Raw genomic sequence first — 19,695 nt, 5'->3', positions numbered from 1 at the left:
ACTTCATTCTTTTTTATGGCTGAGTAATGTTCCATTGTATATATATATATATATACCACATCTTCTTTATCCATTCATCTGTTGATGGACACTTAGGTTGCTTCCATGTCTTGGCTATTGTAAATAGTGCTGCTATGAACATTGGGGTGCATGTATCTTTTCAAATTAGAGTTTTCATCTTTTCTGGATATATACCCAGGAGTGGAATTGCTGGATCATATGGTAGTTCTATTTATAGTTTTTTGAGAAACCTCCATAGTGTTTTCCATAGTGTTTGCACCAATTTACATTCCCACCAACAGTGTAGGAAGGTTCCCTTTTCTCCACACCCTCTCTAGCATTTATTATTTGTAGAATTTTTGATGATAGCCCTTCTGACTAGTGTGAGGTGATACCTCATTGTAGTTTTGCTTTGCATTCTCTAATAATTACTGATATTGAGCATCTTTTCATGTGCCTGTTGGCCATCTGTATGTCTTTTTTGGAGAAGAGTCTATTTAGGTCTTCTGCCCATTTTTTGATTTTTTTTTTTAATTGAGTTGTATGAGCTATTTGTGTATTTTGGAAATTAACCAAGAGGAGGGAAGCTTGATCCTGGGTGCTGTGGATCCTCAGAAGAAGGAAGAGCAACCAGGATTGCAAGTTCCACAACTGGAAAAAAGCAGAACACATAGGAATGTAGCACTTTAGATGTGGGAGGACCACAGAGAATGCACTGTAGATGGTGGAAATGATCGTGGTTAATGCACAGTAGATGGTGGAAATGATCATGGCACAGCTGCAGCCTGCCCAGATCAATGGTGCTCAACCAGTGATGAGGGACCCTGCTTCACCAGAAACCTCAAGATTCAGCAAGGAGAAATAGCTTGGCTCTGCTCCAGCACTGGGAGCCTGAGAAAGGGCACTAAGAAAGTGATGCTTTACTTTCTGCCAGTACCAATTTAGGTGAGTGGGTGCTCAAGAGATTTCCTTTGTTTTAGACAAAGCCGTGTCATTGTAGCTGTTTCCTGAGTGTCAGTACCTGTTTTGTTAATAATAATTTAGTGGTAATAACAGCTACCACTTACTTAATGCCTACTGCTTACTGTTATGTACTGAATGTTTGTGTCTCCCCAAAATTCATATGTTGAAGCCCTAACCCCCAAAGTGATGGTATTTAGAGATGGAGTCTTTGTGAGGTGATTAGGGTTACATTAGATTAAGAGGGTGGAGCCCTCATGATAGGATTAGTGGCTTTATAAGAAGAGGAAGAAAGAGAGAGAGAGAGAGAGAGAGAGCTCTCTCCCTCTCTGCACACATGCACTGAAGAAAGGCCATGTGAGGACATAGTGAGGAGTTGACTACCTGCAACTCAAGAAGAGAGCTCTCACCAGGAACCAAATCAGCCAGTACTGGACTTCGTGGTTTCCAGAACTTTGAGAAAATAAATGTCTGTTATTTAAGCCACTCAGTCCATGGTATTTTGTTATGGCAGCTTGAGCTGACTAAGATAGCTACCACATGCCAGGAACTTTCCACATGCTGTTTCAAGTAGTCCTCAGAACAACTCTGCAAGGTAGCTATTTCTGTCTGACGATGCAAACAGAAACAGAGAAGTTAACCACCTTGCCCAAAGTCACACAGCCTGTGGGAAAAAATATATAAAGTGCTTAGTTCAGTGACTAGTACAGAATAGGCACTTAATAAAGAACCTTATGACTCAAAAGCTCATGTTTTTTTCAACGTACATTTGGGCCAACCCTTTTGTCCCAGCATGTCAGCTGTCTCTATCCTTTACACTCCATAATGCCACTCGACACAGATTCTGACTCCACTGTGACAGAATGGAAATTAATGGTGTTCAGCCGAAAGTGGTTCCCGGCCTGGATGGAGAGCCCAGCCTCACAGTTCCTTAAAGTTTCTCCTCTGAAGTGAGAGGACTTTGGCATAAGAACCAGTAGCGGTGGGATCCTAATCAGGAACCCGAAGGGGAACTTTGCTTGAGAAACTCCTGGGCACACTTTCCTGCTGCTCCGCGGCTTACCTGGAGAAGTCTAGGCAGTCACAGGTAGCAGCTAGCTTAGAGGATGCTAGAGGATGAGGCCCACATAGGAAGCTGGGTTCACAATGCAGGGGGCTGGGGACGGACTCCTGGCTCTTCCTTGGATGAGTCTAAATCCCAGAACTGGCCTTGTATCAGGAGAATGACCAGGGTAGAGGGCCTTTTGTTCCAAATCCTATTTTGAGCCACACCGCAAACCCTGTGGGGTGTGGAAGGAGTGATGTACCTTCCCCCCAGCACTGGCCATATCTCCACCCCATGCCTGGGATTCCTGTTAGTCCCCATCTGCCCTCCAGGGACTCTGGGGTCCAGAGGCGGGGGTGAGGGAAACAGGAGGAAGAAGAGAGGAGGTGGAGATGGAGGGCAGGGGGAGGAGGGTGTTCAGAAGCCTCAGGACCTGGGAAGAAGTGGAGAAAGAAAGGGTTTTAAGTAAAACAAAGAGTAGCTGGAGCCATGGACCCTCACTGCCTTCTTCCTCTCCCTGCCTCACTTTTTTTTAATTTTTAAAAATTATTTTTAAAAATTTTATTTATTTTAAAAAATATTACATTTAAATATTTATTTATTTATTTATTTATTGGCCATGCTGCACGGCACGTGGGATCTTAGTTCCCTGACCAGGGATGGAACCCACGCCCCCTGCATTGGAAGCACGGAGTCTTAACAACTGGACCACCAGGGAAGTCCCATCCCTGCCTCACTCTTGAATGAGGAGCTCCAGGGAATGAGCGAGGAGGATGTCCCTAGCTACTAGCATACCGGAGTCTAAGAAAGTGAACAGGCAAGGAATAAAGTCCAGGGTTAATAAAAAGCACCTTTAGAATTCTTCTGTGAAAACTTCAGAAGTAAATTCCCTGGGTAAATTTTAGTTTATCTTTCATGCTAGGGAAATGTCAGCTCCTCTCTTCTAATCAGCATTGCTAAAATGCCACAGTGAGATGGGCTACTAGAATCAAGGCTTTCATTTCCTGGCGCTTTTGTACATGGAGCTGCCATAGCAATCAGTGTCTGTGTAGCTTTATTCCCTCGGATCTTGGTGTTCTCTCTGACAGTAAGAAATTCTCTTCCTCCGTGGAACAAGTGTCATTTTGTTAAAACTGAATGCCTGTCATCTATTCCTTGCAACTCATGTGCATTTTATCAAAGGGTTTGGGTGGTTCACACAGAAGTCCCACAATGCTCGTCTCCATAGGAAGCCATTTTTCTTTCCTGAGGCTATTTAACTGGCTCACAATAAAAACCTTTAAGCACTTCTCTTTTTTTGAGAAAATTGCTCCCAGAATCAGTAGGATTGAGCATAGATAATAGGAAGAGACAATAAGATCATCTTGCATGTAACCAAGCTCCCATTTAGATCTTAGTTGGTCGGTCTAACCTGGGGAATTATGGGGTGCCCCATGAACCATTCCTGAGACTTAAGTTGCAGAGAGAAAATTTAGCATTATTGCCTAGAGGGTGATTCTTCTCAGAGGGGGTGATGGATCCAGTCATGTAACAACCCCAGGTGGGGCAGTGGGTGCATCCTTAGGATGAAGAAGGGCTCCCTCTGAACTTAGGCAGGGTTTCTCAAACATGGCTATTGACATTTTGAACTGGATCATTCTTTGCTGTGGGGACTGTCCTGTGCATTATAGGATGTTTAGCGCATCCCTGGCCTCTACCCATTAGATGCCAGCACCCTTCCTCCAGTGGTGATAACCAAAAATGTCTAGACACTGCCAAATATCCCATGGGGGAAGTATCGCCCCCTATTGGAAAGTACTGACCTGAAACACAATCGTTTCTTCTGGTGCCCTTGTAGAAAGCTTTGAGCACTTTTCTTCAAAGGATTGCAGAACTTTAGGGAACCGCTAGAGGGCAAGCAGCAATGCTAATTGGAGCAGCTTTAGGGAGGTATCCCTGAGGGACCCCACAGAAGCTGTGGGAGAAGGGAAGGTCCCTTGGGAAACTTGGTGGAACCATTGACGAGAGCAAGTCCTGGGATTCTAAGAGCTCTAGGGAAGCAGCCCCCAGTAAGAACACACCCCTCACCCCAAGGGCTGAGAAGACCCTCTGTTGGGAGGTAACCATCAAGTGGTAGGCTCCATCCCCCAGGGTGAGGTGCTCCTTTGCGAGGAGGTGTCAGTCAGCCTTTTCCATCTGCGTAATATGGCGTCCTTCATGTAGAGAGGGAAGAGATGGTTGGTCTTGTTTTGGTTTTTCACGAAGGGCAGATAGCATTCAGTTCAGTAAGCATTTATTTTGTGCCTACTCTTTACTAAGTTCTGTGTTTAGTTATGGAGATGTTGGGAGATTGCATAAATGGCCACAGATTATGTACCCCTCTGCATTCATGCCTTTGGGTGGGCCCCTCCCACACTGACTCTGGGCTTGGCCGTGTGATTTGCTTTGGCCAGTAGGTCAATAGCAAATGTGATGTAAGCAGAAACCTGAAAAGCTCTTGCTCACTGGGGCTTATCCACTCTTGAGGCTCTTGGGGCTCTGCCACCGCCACCATGTGAGGAAGCCTAGGCTAGACCGCTGTATGATCAGAGACCTGTGACCGGGGGCTTCTATTGCCCCATCTGACAGCCAGCCGACTTCCAGAAGCAGGGACGTCTAGCAGAGCAGCAGTTAATTGACATGGCTCAGCTAAGCATGGCGGAAGACCAGCAAAGAAAGGTCCGGCCCAAATGCCAACCCATAGAATTGTGAGTGAAATTGATGGTTGTGGTTTTTAAGTACTTAAGTTTTGGGCTGTGTTACGCAGCAAAAGCTGTACAGAAACACAGATGAATAAGACATTGTTTTTGCCTTCAGGATTCCATAGTCTAGTAGAGCACTGATTTCTTCTGAGAGAGCCTGCTTGTGTAATTGGACTCTTAGAGCCACGGTAGATGGTAATACCAGTCACTCACATTCTTTCCCCCTGGAATACTAGTCAAAAGCATGAACTCCGACACCCAAGTGCTGGGGTTCAAATCCCAGTTCCATCGCTTACTAGTTGTGTGACCCTGGGTAGATTGCTTCACCTTTGTGCCTCTGTTTCCTCATCTGTGAAATGGAGTGAAATAATAACACCTACCTCATAGAGTTGTCAAGAGGATAATATATACAAAGTTCTTCTAATAGGGCCTCCTACTAAGTAAGTATTTTGAAAGTATTAGCTATATATGGTTGGTCCAAAATAGAATCAGCATTAAAGTTTTTTCTTTTTTAAAAAACAACACTTTTCCCTAAATGTAATAGCAATATCTGTTCTTTGTGGAAAATTGGAAAAAAATACAGGAAGAGTATAAACACGAGAAGACATGTCATCCCTTAGATTTTGTGCTGACCTAGCAATAACACACTTTATTTTAAATCAAGCTACTATGATCAGCTGTTGGAGAAAGGTCATTCGAGACACTTGGGGAAGCCCTTTATCCAGACTTTACTCCGTGTACATTTCTCCAGTTGCATTGAAGGGGATCAAGTGGTTCTTTGTTCTACAGTAACTGGGGGATAATTTGCAGATCCCAGTGGACTAATGACACGTTAGGGCAAAGAGCAAAAGAAAACCAGCAAGGAAGGCGGTGATTAGCAACTCTGGACCCGTGGAGCATTTTAAACTAAAGAGCACATTCTCATACGCTGCCTCTCTCGGTGTGCAGGGTTACTTGGTAAGTTGAAACGGGCAGTTGTTATTAAACCTGCTTTTGCAGAAGCCGAAGCCGCACCTTAGAACGGTTCAGCGGCTCCCTTGGGTCACATGGGTAGCGATGGGCAGGGCTGGGCTTGTGCTCAGGGCCATTGACCTAAAATCCAGTGCTCTCCTCGCTTGCCTGGAATATCTCACACGATCCAGAAACAGTGCCTGCTGCCTGGGGAAGACTTGGGGCCAACACTCCTTTCAAGGGTTTGCAGTGAAATTAGGATGACCTCATTAGGACAAGAAAGCTAAGAATCAGAACATAGTCTGGTTTCTAAGACACTCTGAAGCCTGCAGGGCTACTGCTAACCAAACTGTGGGCCAACGAATTCAAGTTGGTGAGACTGGATGGTGTTCTCCAAATTCTGTTCTTGACAGGCTTTTAGGTCTATGTAAATGAACTGGGTATTTTAAGTGCAGGTAGGAGTAGGGGGAGTCCAGATGGGGTGAAGTGCAAATCCAAGGGCAAGAATCACAACTAAGCACGCTGTGGGTATGCTTTGCTGTGTTTCTACCAGCAACACTCATGAGTTCGAGAGAGCCAAAGCCACACCTGTCAAATAACCAGTACCCAATTCTTAGGCTTAATTTTGCAATAGTACAAGGAATTATGAAGTTAAAAGGCAACACGTTTATCCAATAAGCAGCAATTAAGTTGCTTTAGGTGCCAGGTGTGGTGTTAGGCATGGGTGACAAAAGCTTGGTTAAGGCAGCGCCCGCAGGGACTTCGGAGTCTGAGGAGAGAAAGACATTTAGAGAAAAAAGTGCACTGAAGCGTGGAGGCCTTTCACAGGAGTAGGTACAGAGTACAGCTGGGTATGACAGAGAAAATAGGTGTTTGGTTTGGGGATTTGGGAGGGGAAAGGAAGATCTTCACAGAGGGGTTATCTTTGAGCTAAGTTTTTGTTTTCTTTTCCAATTTTATTGAGAAATTGACACACAGACACCACTTCATAAGTTTAAAAGCATACAGCATGGTGGTTTGATTTACATATGTTGTGAAATTTTTTTTTTAAATAACTTGATTGGGGTTTAATTTACATACCATACTATAAAAGCCTCTTGTTTTAAGTGTATAATTCAATGAATGTCAGTCAGTTTACAGAGTTGTGCAGTTATCACCACAACCCAGTTTTAGAATGGCTCCATCACCCAAAAAGATCTCTAGTGCCCACTGGCAACTCAACTTTACGAAGTTTTGCAAAATCATTAGGTGCCCAGCTGTCAAGGAGGGGGAAGGAGGTTCAGGGAGCGGGAAGGAGTTTCAGAAAGGGAGGGCACAGAGGCATGGATGGACACGGTATATTTGGGGAAATGCCAGCAGTTCAATAAGACTGGAGCCCAGGGTTTGTGGGGATGGGCTTAGGGGGGGCAGTTTGGGGAGGGCAGTGGGGCAAGTTTCTGGAAGTGAGTTTGGAGTGGCACGCAGGGACCAGACCATGGAAAGCCTTGCATTTCCTACTAAAGAACTAGGAGGCTTGCTTTATTAAATAATTTTTTTAATTTTATTTTTTACCAGAGGTATTCACATTTTTAAATTGAGATATAATCTGTATACAACATGCACTGATTTTAAGTGTACAGTTTGATGAATTTTGACAAATGTACACTTATATAACTGCTATTCCGGTTAGCATATAGGACATTTCCATCACCCGTGAGAGTTCCCTTGTACCCCTTCCCCCTCAATGCCTGCCCCCCACTGCCCCAGGAAACCATTGTTAAGATTTCTAGTTTTAGCTGTTCTAGAACTTTATAAATGGAATCACATAGTATGTACTCAGTGGTTGCTGTTCTGGTGTGTTTTATTGCTGAGTAGGATTTTTAAAAACTTTTAAGTATCTGTGATCTTTTTGAAATTACCCAAGCAGTTTATCCACAATATATTCAACAGCTGTCTGAGGCCCTGCGTGGAACTTAACCATCTGGTGGGAGGAGGCTGGGAATATAAAAGGTATGAAACATTTACAGCGCGATGTAAACATTCAAGTTGTTTTTTGTTTTGCTGCAAAAAGCTTTATTGTTTCCATTTGGTCCAAGGCTTGGGAGAGGGCTCCAGAGTAGTTAAAAAGCTGCCTAGTGGCTGCAGAGAGGGGCTTCAGGCAGACGCCCTGACACCAAAGGGGCTCCTCAAAACCGCTGGGCTCTGGACGCTCCTAGTCGTGCTGGAGGGTGAGCCTTTCGAAGAGAGACTCGCCCAGCCCCACCTGGGGACCAGCCGGCCTGCGGAGGTTGGTCAGGTGGTTGCCATCTTCTGGATGAGTTTTACCTGCTCATCTAGGAAGCGGCTCTCCAGGAAGTCACAGAGGTGGGGGTCTATGCGGGCACAACCCAGGGCATGCGGATCCAAAAGGGCCTGGTTCAGGTTCTTCTCCATGAGAATGGCGGCTTCCATAGCGTCCTGGGTTTTATTCCACTCCTTTTGGGACGGCTTCTGCGCGTCCTGGAAGAGGGCACGACTGGAGGGCTGGTTTTGCATCTTCAAGAGGTGCTGGGCGCTCTCGTGCTTCTCCTTGGCTAACTTGTTACCGACCTGGGTTCTCAGACTGTTTCATCAATAGAAGTTGATAAGAGGCCAGACAAGAAATTCAGGCAAGGCTTTATTGGTATTCATGCTGCAGCACGAGGGAGGGAAAACTGGTAACAGGCTACCCTGCTCGCTCCCCCTCCCTGAGGGGGAGCCTTAAATGGAGTGAGGGTAGGGGCGGGTCCAGGGGTCCGGCCGTAGGGGTGGCTTAGGTGATATGCCCACCACTTGGTGGTGCCACGTGCAGGGATCGTGCACAGTACCCTGCTTTTGCTCCCAGCTCTTCAGAAGTGGCAGTTGGGTTTTGGTCTTTTTATATCTTATTGTTCATAAGTTGTCCCAACTGCACACGCACGCGGTCAATTTTAGTCCCTTGTAGTTTCTTTGTATTTTGTTGCTCGAGGAGACGTTTGTCCAGGTGCCAGCACAGCAAAGGGTCCCAGAGCCCAGGTCCCAGCCTGTCTCAAATTCACAGAAAAAGTGGCCCAGGCCCTCCGGAACCACATCACTGCAGTGGAAATAGGAGCCCAGAGAGGTGGGTGCAGGAGGCCCGCAGATGCATGTTGACCAGGCGGTTGATGGCGGCCTCCACCTGGATGGAATTATTCTGATGAATCTGGGAGCTCATGGTTGATGGATAATAAGGAGCTAAGCTCAGAAAATGGTGTTGGCTGGTCCGGAGGCCAAGGATAGCTGAGTGATTGGGTCTGAAGGTTACGACTGGAAAAAAAGGTTGGAGGGTGGTCGGGGGCTGGAGGAAGGGGTGTCTCTGGGTCTGTTCTGTCCAAACACTGTGGAAGCAAGAGACAGATCCACGGGACCGCCGCGTGCACTGCCTCAAGTTTATTTTTTAATTCTTGTGAATATTTCATTTTTCTTAAAAATAACTTTATTGAGATGTGTATTTTATGCCATAAAATTCACTCATGTGTACAATTCAATAATTTGTAGTAATTTTATACAGTTGTGCCACCATCACCATGACCCAATTTTAGAACGTTTCCATTACTCCCAAAAGGTCCCTGTGCCCATTTGCAACCATCCTCCATCCCCATGCCCCACCCTAGGCAACCATTTATTTACTTTCTGTCTCTATAGATTTTCCTTTTCTAGACATGTCATAAAAATGGAATTATACAGTATGTGTCCTTCTGTATCTTTTTCACTTAGCATGATGTTTTTGAGGTTCATCCATGTTGTAGCATGGATCAGTACTTTGTTCTTTTTATTGCTGAATGGTATTGCATTGTATGGCTAGACCACATTTTGTTTATCCTTTTACCAGTTGATGGACATTTGGGTTGCTTCTATAAGGCTGGTATGGACATCTGTCTTGTGTAGACATATGTCTTCATTCATTTTCTTGGGTAGATACCTAAAAGTGGAATTGTGGGGTCTTATGGTGACTATGTTGCACATTTTAAGAAACTGTCAGACTGTTTTCCATTGTAAAATGGTGAACAATTTTACAATCCTGCCAGCAATATATGAGAGTTCCAGTTTCTTCACATTCTCATCTACGCTTGTTATTGTCTTTTTTTTTTATTGGAGTATAATTGCTTTACAATGTTGTGTTTCTGCTGTACAGTGAAGTGAATCAGCTATATGAATACATATATCCCCTCTTGGACCTCCCTCCCACCCTCTGCTTTTTAATTATAATCATTCTAGTAGATGTGAAGTGGTATCTCATTTTGGTTTTGATTTGTATTTTCCTAATGACTGTTGAGTATCATTCATCTGCTTACTGGCCATTGGTGTATCTCCTTTGGTGAAATGTCATTCAAAAATTTTTTTAATAACTTTTTAAAAATCTTTATTGGAGTATAAATGCTTTACAGTGTTGTGTTATTTTCTGCTGTACAACAAAGTGAATCAGCTATATGTATACACGTATCCCCATAGCCCCTCCCTCTTGAGCCTCCCTCCCACCCTCCCTATCCCACCACTCTAGGTCATCACAAAGCATTGAGCTGATCTCCCTGTGCTATGCAGCAGCTTCCCACTAGCCATCCATTTTACATTTGGTAGTGTATATACGTCAGTGCTACTCTGTCACTTCGTCCCAGCTTCCCCTTCCCCCACTGTGTCCTCAAGTCCATTCTCTACATCTGCGTCTTTATTTCTGCCCTGCCATTAGGTTCATCAGTTCCGTTTTTTTAGTTTCCATATATATGCGTTAGCATATGGTATTTGTTTTTCTCTTTCTGACTTACTTCACTCTGTATGACAGACTCTAGGTCCATTCACCTCATTACAAATAACTCAATTTCGTTCCTTTTTATGGCTGAGAAATATTCCATTGTATATATGTGCCATATCTTCTTTATCCATTCATCTGTTGATGGACACTTAGGTTGCTTCCATGTCCTGGCTATTGTACATAGAGCTGCAATGAACATTGGGGCACATGTATCTTTTTGAATTATGGTTTTCTCAGGGTATATGCCCAGTAGTGGGATTGCTGGGTCATAGGGTAGTTCTATTTTTAGTTTGTTAAGGAACCTCCATACTGTTCTCCATAGTGGCTGTATCAATTTACATTCCCACCAACAGTGCAAGAGGGTTCCCTTTTCTCCACACCCTCTCCAGCATTTATTGTTTGTAGATTTTTTGATGATGGCCATTCTGACCGATGTGAGGTGATACCTCATTGTGGTTTAGATTTGCATTCCTCTAATAATTAGTGATGTTGAGCATCTTTTCGTGTGTTTGTTGGCAATCTGTATGTCTACTTTGGAGAAATGTCTATTTAGGTCTTCTGCCCATTTTTGGATTGGGTTGTTTGTTTTTTTGATATTGAGCTGCATGAGCTGTTTATATATTTTGGAGATTAATCCTTTGTCAGGTGCTTCACTTGCAGATATTTAATCCCATTCTGAGGGTTGTCTTCCCGTCTTGTTTGTGGCTTCCTTCGCTGTGCAAAAGCTTTTTAAGTTTCATTAGGTCCCGTTTGTTTATTTTGGTTTTTATTTCCATTACTGTAGGAGGTGGATCAAAAAGATCTTGCTGTGATTTATGTCAGAGAGTGTTCTTCCTATATTTTCCTCTAAGAGTTTTATAGTGTCCAGTCTTACATTTAGGTCTCTAATCCATTTTGAGTTTATTTTCGTGTATGGTGTTAGGGAGTGTTCTAATTTCATTCTTTTACATGTAGCTGTCCAGTTTTCCCAGCACCACTTATTGAAGAGGCTGTCTTTTCTCCATTGTATATTCTTGCTTCCTTTATCAAAGATAAGGTGACCATATGTGCGTGGGGTTATCGCTGGGCTTTCTATCCTGTTCCATTGATCTATATATCTAAATATAGAAAGTGTTCTAATTTCAGTCTTTTACATGTAGCTGTCCAGTTTTCCCAGCACCATTTATTGAAGAGGCTGTCTTTTCTCCATTGTATATTCTTGCCTCCTTTGTTGTAGATTAATTGACCATAGGTGCGTGGGTTTATTTTGGGGCTCTCTATCCTGTTCCATTGATCTATGTCTCTGTTTTTGTGCCAGTACCATATTGTCTTGATTACTGTAGCTTTGTAGTATAGTCTGAAGTCAGGGAGTCTGATTCCTCCAGCTCCGTTTTTCTTTCTCAAGATTGCTTTGGCTATTTGGGGTCTTTTGTGTTTCCATACAAATTGTAAAATTTTTTGTTCTAGTTCTGTGAAAAATGCCGTTGGTAGTTTGATAGGGATTGCATTGAAACCGTAGATTGCATTGGGTAGTATAGTCATTTTCATAATGTTGATGCTTCTGAACCAAGAACGTGGTATATCTTTCCATCTGTTTGTATCCTCTTTGATTTCTTTCATCAGTGTCTTATAGTTTTCTGCATACAGGTCTTTTGCCTCCTTAGGTAGGTTTACTCCTAGGTATTTTATTCTTTTTGTTGCAGTGGTAAATGGGAGTGTTTCTTTAATTTCTCTTTCTGATTTTTCGTTGTTGGTATATAGGAATGCAAGAGATTTCTGTGCATTAATTTCGTATCCTGCAACTTTACCAAATTCATTGATTAGCTCTATCTAGTAGTTTTCTGCTGGCATCTTTAGGATTTTCTATGTATAGTATCATGTCACCTGCAAACGGTGACAGTTTTACTTCTTCTTTTCCAATTTGGATTCCTTTTGTTTCTTTTTCTTCTCTGATTGCCATGGCTAAAACTTCCACTACTATGTTGAATAATAGTGGGGAGAGTGGGCAACCTTGTCTTGTTTCTGATCTTAGAGAAAATGCTTTTTGTTTTTCACCATTGAGAATGACTTTGGCTGTGGGTTTGTCATATATGGCTTTTTTTTATGTTGAGGTAGGTTCCCTCTATGCCCACTTTCTGGAGAGTTTTTTTTTTTTTATCATAAATGGGTGTTGAATTTTGTCAAAAGCTTTTTCTGCATCTATTGGGATCATCATATGGTTTTTATTCTTCAATTTGCTAATATGGTGTATCACATTGATTGATTTGCATATATTGAAGAATCTTTGCATTCCTGGGATAAACCCCACTTGATCATGGTGTATGATCCTTTTAATGTGCTGTTGGATTCTGTTTGCTAGTATTTTGTTGAGGATTTTTGCATGTATGTTCATCAGTGATATTGGCCTGCAATTTTCTTTTTTTGTGACATCTTTGTCTGGTTTTGGTATCAGGGTGATGGTGGCCTCGTAGAATGAGTTTAGGAGTGTTCCTCCCTCTACTATATTTTGGAAGAGTTTGAGAAGGATAGGTGTTAGCTCTTCTCTAAATGTTTGATAGAATTTGCCTATGAAGCCATCTGGCCCTGGGCTTTTGTTTGTTGGAAGATTTTTAATCACAGTTTCAATTTCAGTGCTTGTGATTGGTCTGTTCATGTTTTCTATTTCTTCCTGGTTCAGTCTTGGAAAGTTGTACTTTTCTAAGAATTTGTTCATTTCTTCCACGTTGTCCATTTTATTGACATGTAGTTGCTTGTAGTAGTCTCTTATGATCCTTTGTATTTCTGCGGTGTCAGTTGTTACTTCTGATTTTTCATTTCTAATTCTGTTGATTTGAGTGTTCTCCCTTTTTTTCCTGATGAGTCTGGCTAATGGTTTATCAATTTTGTTTATCTTCTCAATGAACCAGCTTTTAGTTTTATTGATCTTTGCTATTGTTTCCTTCATTTCTTTTTCATTTATTTCTGATCTGATCTTTATGATTTCTTTCCTTCTGCTAACTTTGGGGGGTTGTTTTTGTTCTCCTTTCTCTAATTGCTTTAGGTGTAAGGTTAGGTTGTTTATTTGAGATGTTTCTTGTTTCTTAAGGTAGAATTGTATTGCTATAAACTTCCCTCTTAGAACTGCTTTTGCTGCATCTCATAGGTTTTGGGTCGTCGTGTCTTCATTGTCATTTGTTTCTAGGTATTTTTTGATTTCCTCTTTGATTTCTTCAGTGATCTCTTGGTTGTTTAGTAACGTATTGTTTAGCCTCCACGTGTTTGTATTTTTTTTTTTACAGTTTTTTTTTCCTGTAATTGATATCTAGTCTCAGTGTTGTGGTTGGAAAAGATGCTTGATACAATTTCAATTTTCTTAAATTTAGCGAGGCTTGATTTGTGACCCAAGATGTGATCTATCCTGGATAATGTTCCATATGCATTTGAGAAGAAAGTGTATCCTGTTGTTTTTGGATGGAATGCCCTGTAAGTGTCAATTAAGTCCATATGGTCTAATGTGTCATTTAAAGATTGTGTTTCCTTATTTATTTTCTGTTTGGATGATCTGTCCATTGGTGTACATGGGGTGTTAAAGTCCCCTACTATTATTGTGTTACTGTCGATTTCCCCTTTTATGGCTGTTAGTGTTTGCCTTATGTATTGAGGTATTTCTATGTTGGGTGCATAGATATTTACAATTGTTACATCTTCTTGGCTTGATCCCTTGATCATTATATAGTGTCCTTCCTTGTCTCTTGTAATAGTCTTTATTTTAAAGTCTATTTTGTCTGATGTGAGAATTGCTACTCCAGCTTTCTTTTGATTTCCATTTGCATGGAATATCTTTTTCCATCCCCTCACTTTCAGTCTGTATGTGTCCCTAGGTCTGAAGTGGGGCTCTTGTAGACAGCAAGCATATATACGGGTCTTGTTTTTGTATCCATTCAGCCAGTCTGTGTCTTTTGGTTGGGGCATTTAATCCATTTACATTTAAGGTAATTATTGATATGTATGTTCCTATTACCATTTTCTTAATTGTCTTGGGTTTGTTTTTGTAAGTCTTGTCCTTCTCTTGTGTTTCCTGCCTAGAGAAGTTCCTTTAGCATTTGTTGTAAAGCTGGTTTGGTGGTGCTGAATTCTCTTAACTTTTGCTTGTCTGTAAAGCTTTTGATTTCTCTGTGTAATCTGAATGTGAGATCCTTGCTGGGTAGAGTAATCTTGGTTGTAGGTTTTTTCCTTTCATCACTTTAAATATATCTTGCCACTCCCTTCTGGCCTGTAGAGTTTCTGCTGAAAGATCAGCCATTAACCTTATGGGAGTTCCCTTGTATGTTATTTGTTGATTTTCCCTTGCTGCTTTTAATATTTTTTCTTTGTGTTTAATTTTTGTTAGTTTGATTACTTTGTATCTCGGCGTGTTTCTCCTTGGGTTTATCCTGTATGGGACTCTCTGTGCTCCTGGACTTGATTGACTATTTCCTTTCAAATGTTGGGGAAGTTTTCAACTATAATCTCTTCAAATATTTTCTCAGACCCTTTCTTTTTTTCTTCTTCTTCTGGGACCCCTGTAATTCGAATGTTGGTACGTTTAATGTTGTCCCAGAGGTCTCTGAGACTGTCCTCCATTCTTTTCATTCTTTTTCCTTTATTCTGCTCTGTGGCAGTTATTCCCACCATTCTATCTTCCAGGTCACTTATCCGTTCTTCTGCCTCAGTTATTCTGCTATTGATTCCTTCTAGAGTATTTTTAATTTCAGTTATTGTGTTGTTCATCATTGTTTATTTGCTCTTTAGTTCTTCTAGGTCCTTGTTAAACGTTTCTTGTATTTTCTCTATTCTATTTCCGAGATTTTGGATCATCTTTACTATCATTACTCTGAATTCTTTTTCAGGTAGTTTGCCTATTTCCTCTTCATTTATTTGGCCTTGTGAGTTTTTATCTTGCCCTTTGCCTGCAAGATATTTCTCTGTCTTCTCATTTTGTCTAATTTACAGTATTTGAGGTCTCCTTTCCCCAGGCTGCAGGGTCGTAGTTCCTCTTGCTTCTGTTCTCTGCCCCCGGTGGTGAGGTTGGTCCAGTGGCTTGTGTAGGCTTCTTGATGGGGGGGACTGGTGCCTGTGTTCTGGTGGGTGGAGCTGAGTCTTTTCCCTCTGAGGAGCAGGGCCATGTCAGGTGGTGTGTTTTGGGGTGTCTGTGAGCTTAGTATTACTTTAGATAGTCTGTGTGCTGATGCGTGGGTTTGTGTTCCTGTCTTGTTTGTTGTTTGGTGTGAGGCGTCCAGCACTGGGAGCTGCTGGCAGTTGGGTGGAGCCGGGTCTTGGATTCAGATAGAGGCCTGCATGAGAGCTTTCGGCAGTTAATCTTCCCTGGGGCTGGGAATTCTCTAGTGATCCAGCGTCCTGGACTCGGTGCTCCAACCCCAGAGCCTCAGGCCTGACTTCTGGTCAAGGGACCAAGACCCCACAATTCACTCATCCTGGCAATAAAGGGGATTAAAAAAAAAAAGAAGACTAACAAAATCCCAGACAAATGATAAAAAGTAAAATCAAACAAACAGAAACAAGGAAACACACACACACACACACACACACACACACACACACAAGAAACAAAAACAGAACCAAATAAATCAAAAAGTAAGAGAACAAGCAGACAAACAAAAGAACCCAAGAACGAAATCAAACAATTAAAAAGAAAGCTGACAAAAACACAAAAACAAAAAACAAAACCAAAGCAGAATGCCAACTGAAGAATTGAAGCAAAGGAACAAAACAAACCGACAAAAATGATTAAAAAAAGAAAAAGAGAAAGGGGAAAGAAGACAGAACAACAGAAAAGCAATGTAGAAATAGAAATATAAAAAAAAAAGAGAAGATATATTAAAGAAAAAAAAAAGACAAACGAAACCCCCAGAGAAGTGGTAAAAACAAAATCAAACAAACAAAAACAGAAACAAGGAAACACACACACGTAAAAGAAACAAAAACAGAACCAAGTAAAACAAAAAGGAAGAGAACAACCAGACAAATAGAAGAACTCAAAAACGAAATAAAACAATTAGGATTAAAACTAACAAAAACACATAATCTAAAAACAAAACCAAAGCAGTGTGCCAACTGAACAATAAAACAAGGAAACAGAACAAACCGATAAAAATGATTTAAAAAAATAATGATAAAATAAAGTAAAAAGAGAAGAAACACAGGACAACAGAAAAGCAAAGTAGAAATGGACATATATTTTAAAAAAAAAGAAGAAAAGTATATTAAAAAGAAGAAAAAAATAAGAGAACAGAACACAGAACAACAGAAAAGCAAAGTAAAAATAGAAATACATAAAAAAATATGTTATAAAACACGGAGATCCCAAAAGACTAAATTAAAAAAAATACTAAAACAACAACAAATGAACAACAAAAAAAAAGAGAAACCAAAAAAAAAAAAACAAAAAAAAAGAGCCAGACCCAACAACAGAATGAATCAAAACATAATAAAATTAATAGTAATAACTATGTTTCCCTGGGGTCTCTGCTGTAAGTGTCCTTGCACACACCATGAGCCACAGCCTACCTCTGCCTCCCCAAAAGGCTCTCCTCTGCCTCTGGGCTGGTCTCTGGACCTGCTGTGGGCCCTGAGGGCATCACTCAGACTCTGATCTGGCCCAATTTCTGCATGTGCTTGCCCCTAAAGTCCACAGCTGCCAGAGCTAGGCCGTTTTCATTTGCAGGAACACTCATTATCTACTCAGATTTTTCATAGATGCAGGGTCTACCTAGCTGATCACGGGGATTCAATCTGTAGCTTGTACAGCTGATGGAAAGATTTTCGATCTTCCTTAGTCACCCTGTCCCTGGGGTTCAGCTTTGGTTTTATCCCCACCTCTGCGTGTGGTCCACCCACAAGAGTCTGGTCCTGAGGCTGCCTTGGAGCTCTTGGGTCTGCCCCTGTGAGGACAGGGTGCAGAGAAGGTATGACGGCTTGGATCGCAGGAGCCCCAGCGGCATCAAATGCACAGGGAAGCCAACGGCCACAGGCGCAAGAGATATGTCCAGTGAGGGCCTTTTCTGGTGCCTGGCGTAAGTCGCATGAGGGCCAGCCCTGGCCAGACTTTTTTTTTTTATGGCCCTGCACCTGGCACGTGAGGGCCAGCTCTGAGGGGGCTTTTTTTATTGCTCGGCATCCGGCGCTTAAGAGCCAGCCCTGAGTGGGCTTCTTTTATTGTCATCGTCAGGTGCTGGCGTGTGGGGAGAGAGCAGTTACAGTAGTGACTCCTCCCCCTGTGTGTGACTCAGCAGTAGCGCCCTGCTTCCATGGCAGTCCGGTCTTCCTCTGTAGGCATTCCCTCCCGTCCCCTCAGTCCATCTCCCCACAGCCAACAGCAGTTCTCACTCCGGGCCTGTTCTCCAATCCCCACACACCAGCTCCCAGCCCCCTTACACACCTGTGAACACACATCCCAGTCCGGGGCACGTAGGGCTGTGGTATGGACCATCTGTGTATTTCTCACTCTGTCCCATCTGCCACAGATCAGCCGCGTCACCCTCTTCCGACAGCCTCAAATGCTTCCCTTCTGTCCCAATTGATTTCCCTGTAGGAGAGGGGTTTTCCCGAATTCGGGAATCTCTCCTCTGCTTCAGCTCCCCTGCTCCAGGGTGCAGGTCCCATCCCGCTTGCTCTCGTCCTCCTCCCTTTTTTCCATCCTACCCAGTTATGCAGGGATCTTTATAGTCCTTTCCGGTGTCCAGGGTCTTCTGCTAGTTTTCAGCCGGTGTTCTGTGAGAATTGTTGCATCTATAGATGTATTCCTGGTGCATCCTTGAAGAGAGATGAACACGTCCACCTACTCCTCCACCATCTTGAATCTCCTACCTTTATTTTAGTTTTAATTTTTTTTAATTTTTAGTTTTTGGCTGCATTGGGTCTTCTTTGCTGCACGTGGAGTTTCTCTAGTTGTGGCGAGTGGGGGCTACTCTTTGTTGCAGCGCACGGGCTTCTCATTGCGGTGGCTTCTCTTGCGGAGCACGGGCTCTAGGCATGCGGGCTCAGTAGTTGCGGCACGCGGGCTCTAGGGCTCAGGCTTAGTAGTTGTGGCACATGGGCTTAGTTGCTCTGTGGCATGTGGGATCTTCCTGGACCAGGGCTCGAACCCATGTCCCCTGCATTGGCAGGCGGATTCTTAACTACTGCGCCACCAGGGAAGTCCTCATTCAAATCTTTTGTCCATTAAAAAATTTGGTTGTCTTCTTTCAAATTATTTGTTGTATGAAAACTCAACATGTATAAAGGACTAGGAAAGTTCAAAGAATTGGATTTTTGAGTACCTGAAGGTTAAATAGGTCTATAGCCTGAGAAGGCTGAAGAGGTGGGCATAGTCCTGACCTTGTAGAGCAGCTGTCCCCAACCATTTTGGCACCAGGGACCGTTTTCATGGAAGACAGTTTTTCCATGGGCGGGGGTGGGGTGGGTTGGGGGGGGTTCAGCTGGTAGTGCGGAGCGATGGGGAGTGACGGGGAGCGGCAGATGAAGCTTTGTTTGCTCGCCTGCCACTCACCTCCTGCTGTGCCAGTCCGCAGCCTGGCAGTTGGGGACCCCTGTTGTAGAGCTGCATTGTCCAATATGGCGGCCCCTAGCCACATGGGGCTGTGAATCATGTGAAATGTGGCTTGTCCAATTTGAGATGCACTGTATATATATTGCAAAATGATTACCACAGTAAGGTTCATTAACACATCAATCACCTCACATAACTATATCTTTTTTGTAGTGATAACATTTAAGATCTACTTGAATTATTGATTACATATTGAGATGATCATATTTTGGATAGATTGACTAAAATTAAATATAGTATTAAAATTATTTTTACCATTTTGAAACTTTTTGAAAAAATATGGCTACTATGAAATTTAAAATTCAATACATGGTTCCCAATATATTTCTGTTATATAGCACTGTTTTAGAACCTTGACCATCAGGAATTTGGATCTTCATTTGCAGAGAAATGGGAAGGCATTTTAAGCATGGGGAAATTATGACCATTTTTTTGAAAAAAAAAATGTAGTGTGGAGAATAAATTAAGTAGGAAGAATAATTAGGGTGGAAAGCTTTGCGATAGTCCAGATGAGAGATGATAGTCACTTGGTGGTGATTGGGAAAAACAGCTTTCTGCTCAGTATCTCTAATATAATTACAATTTTGGAGAAAATATGTTTTAAAATGTATGTAGGAGGGTGTCAAGGCAAATATCAAATGGAATGTCCTTTACAAGGGAGCTAAGATCCTAGGCTCTTCTGTGTCTA

At 42.4% G+C, this 19,695-nt stretch overlaps 1 pseudogene; it reads right to left on the bottom strand.

Annotated features, from left to right (window-relative positions):
• Nucleotides 1-7,867: 7,867 nt before the first annotated feature.
• Nucleotides 7,868-19,032, bottom strand: LOC133081703 (ferritin light chain-like; annotated as a pseudogene).
• Between the last annotated feature and the right edge of the window lie 663 nt (nucleotides 19,033-19,695).

Source organism: Eubalaena glacialis, chromosome X, assembly GCF_028564815.1.
Source record: "Eubalaena glacialis isolate mEubGla1 chromosome X, mEubGla1.1.hap2.+ XY, whole genome shotgun sequence".
NCBI lineage: Eukaryota > Metazoa > Chordata > Mammalia > Artiodactyla > Balaenidae > Eubalaena > Eubalaena glacialis.
The sequence above is the reverse complement of the archived record's forward strand: the minus strand, read 5'-3'. Positions and strand labels throughout refer to the sequence as shown.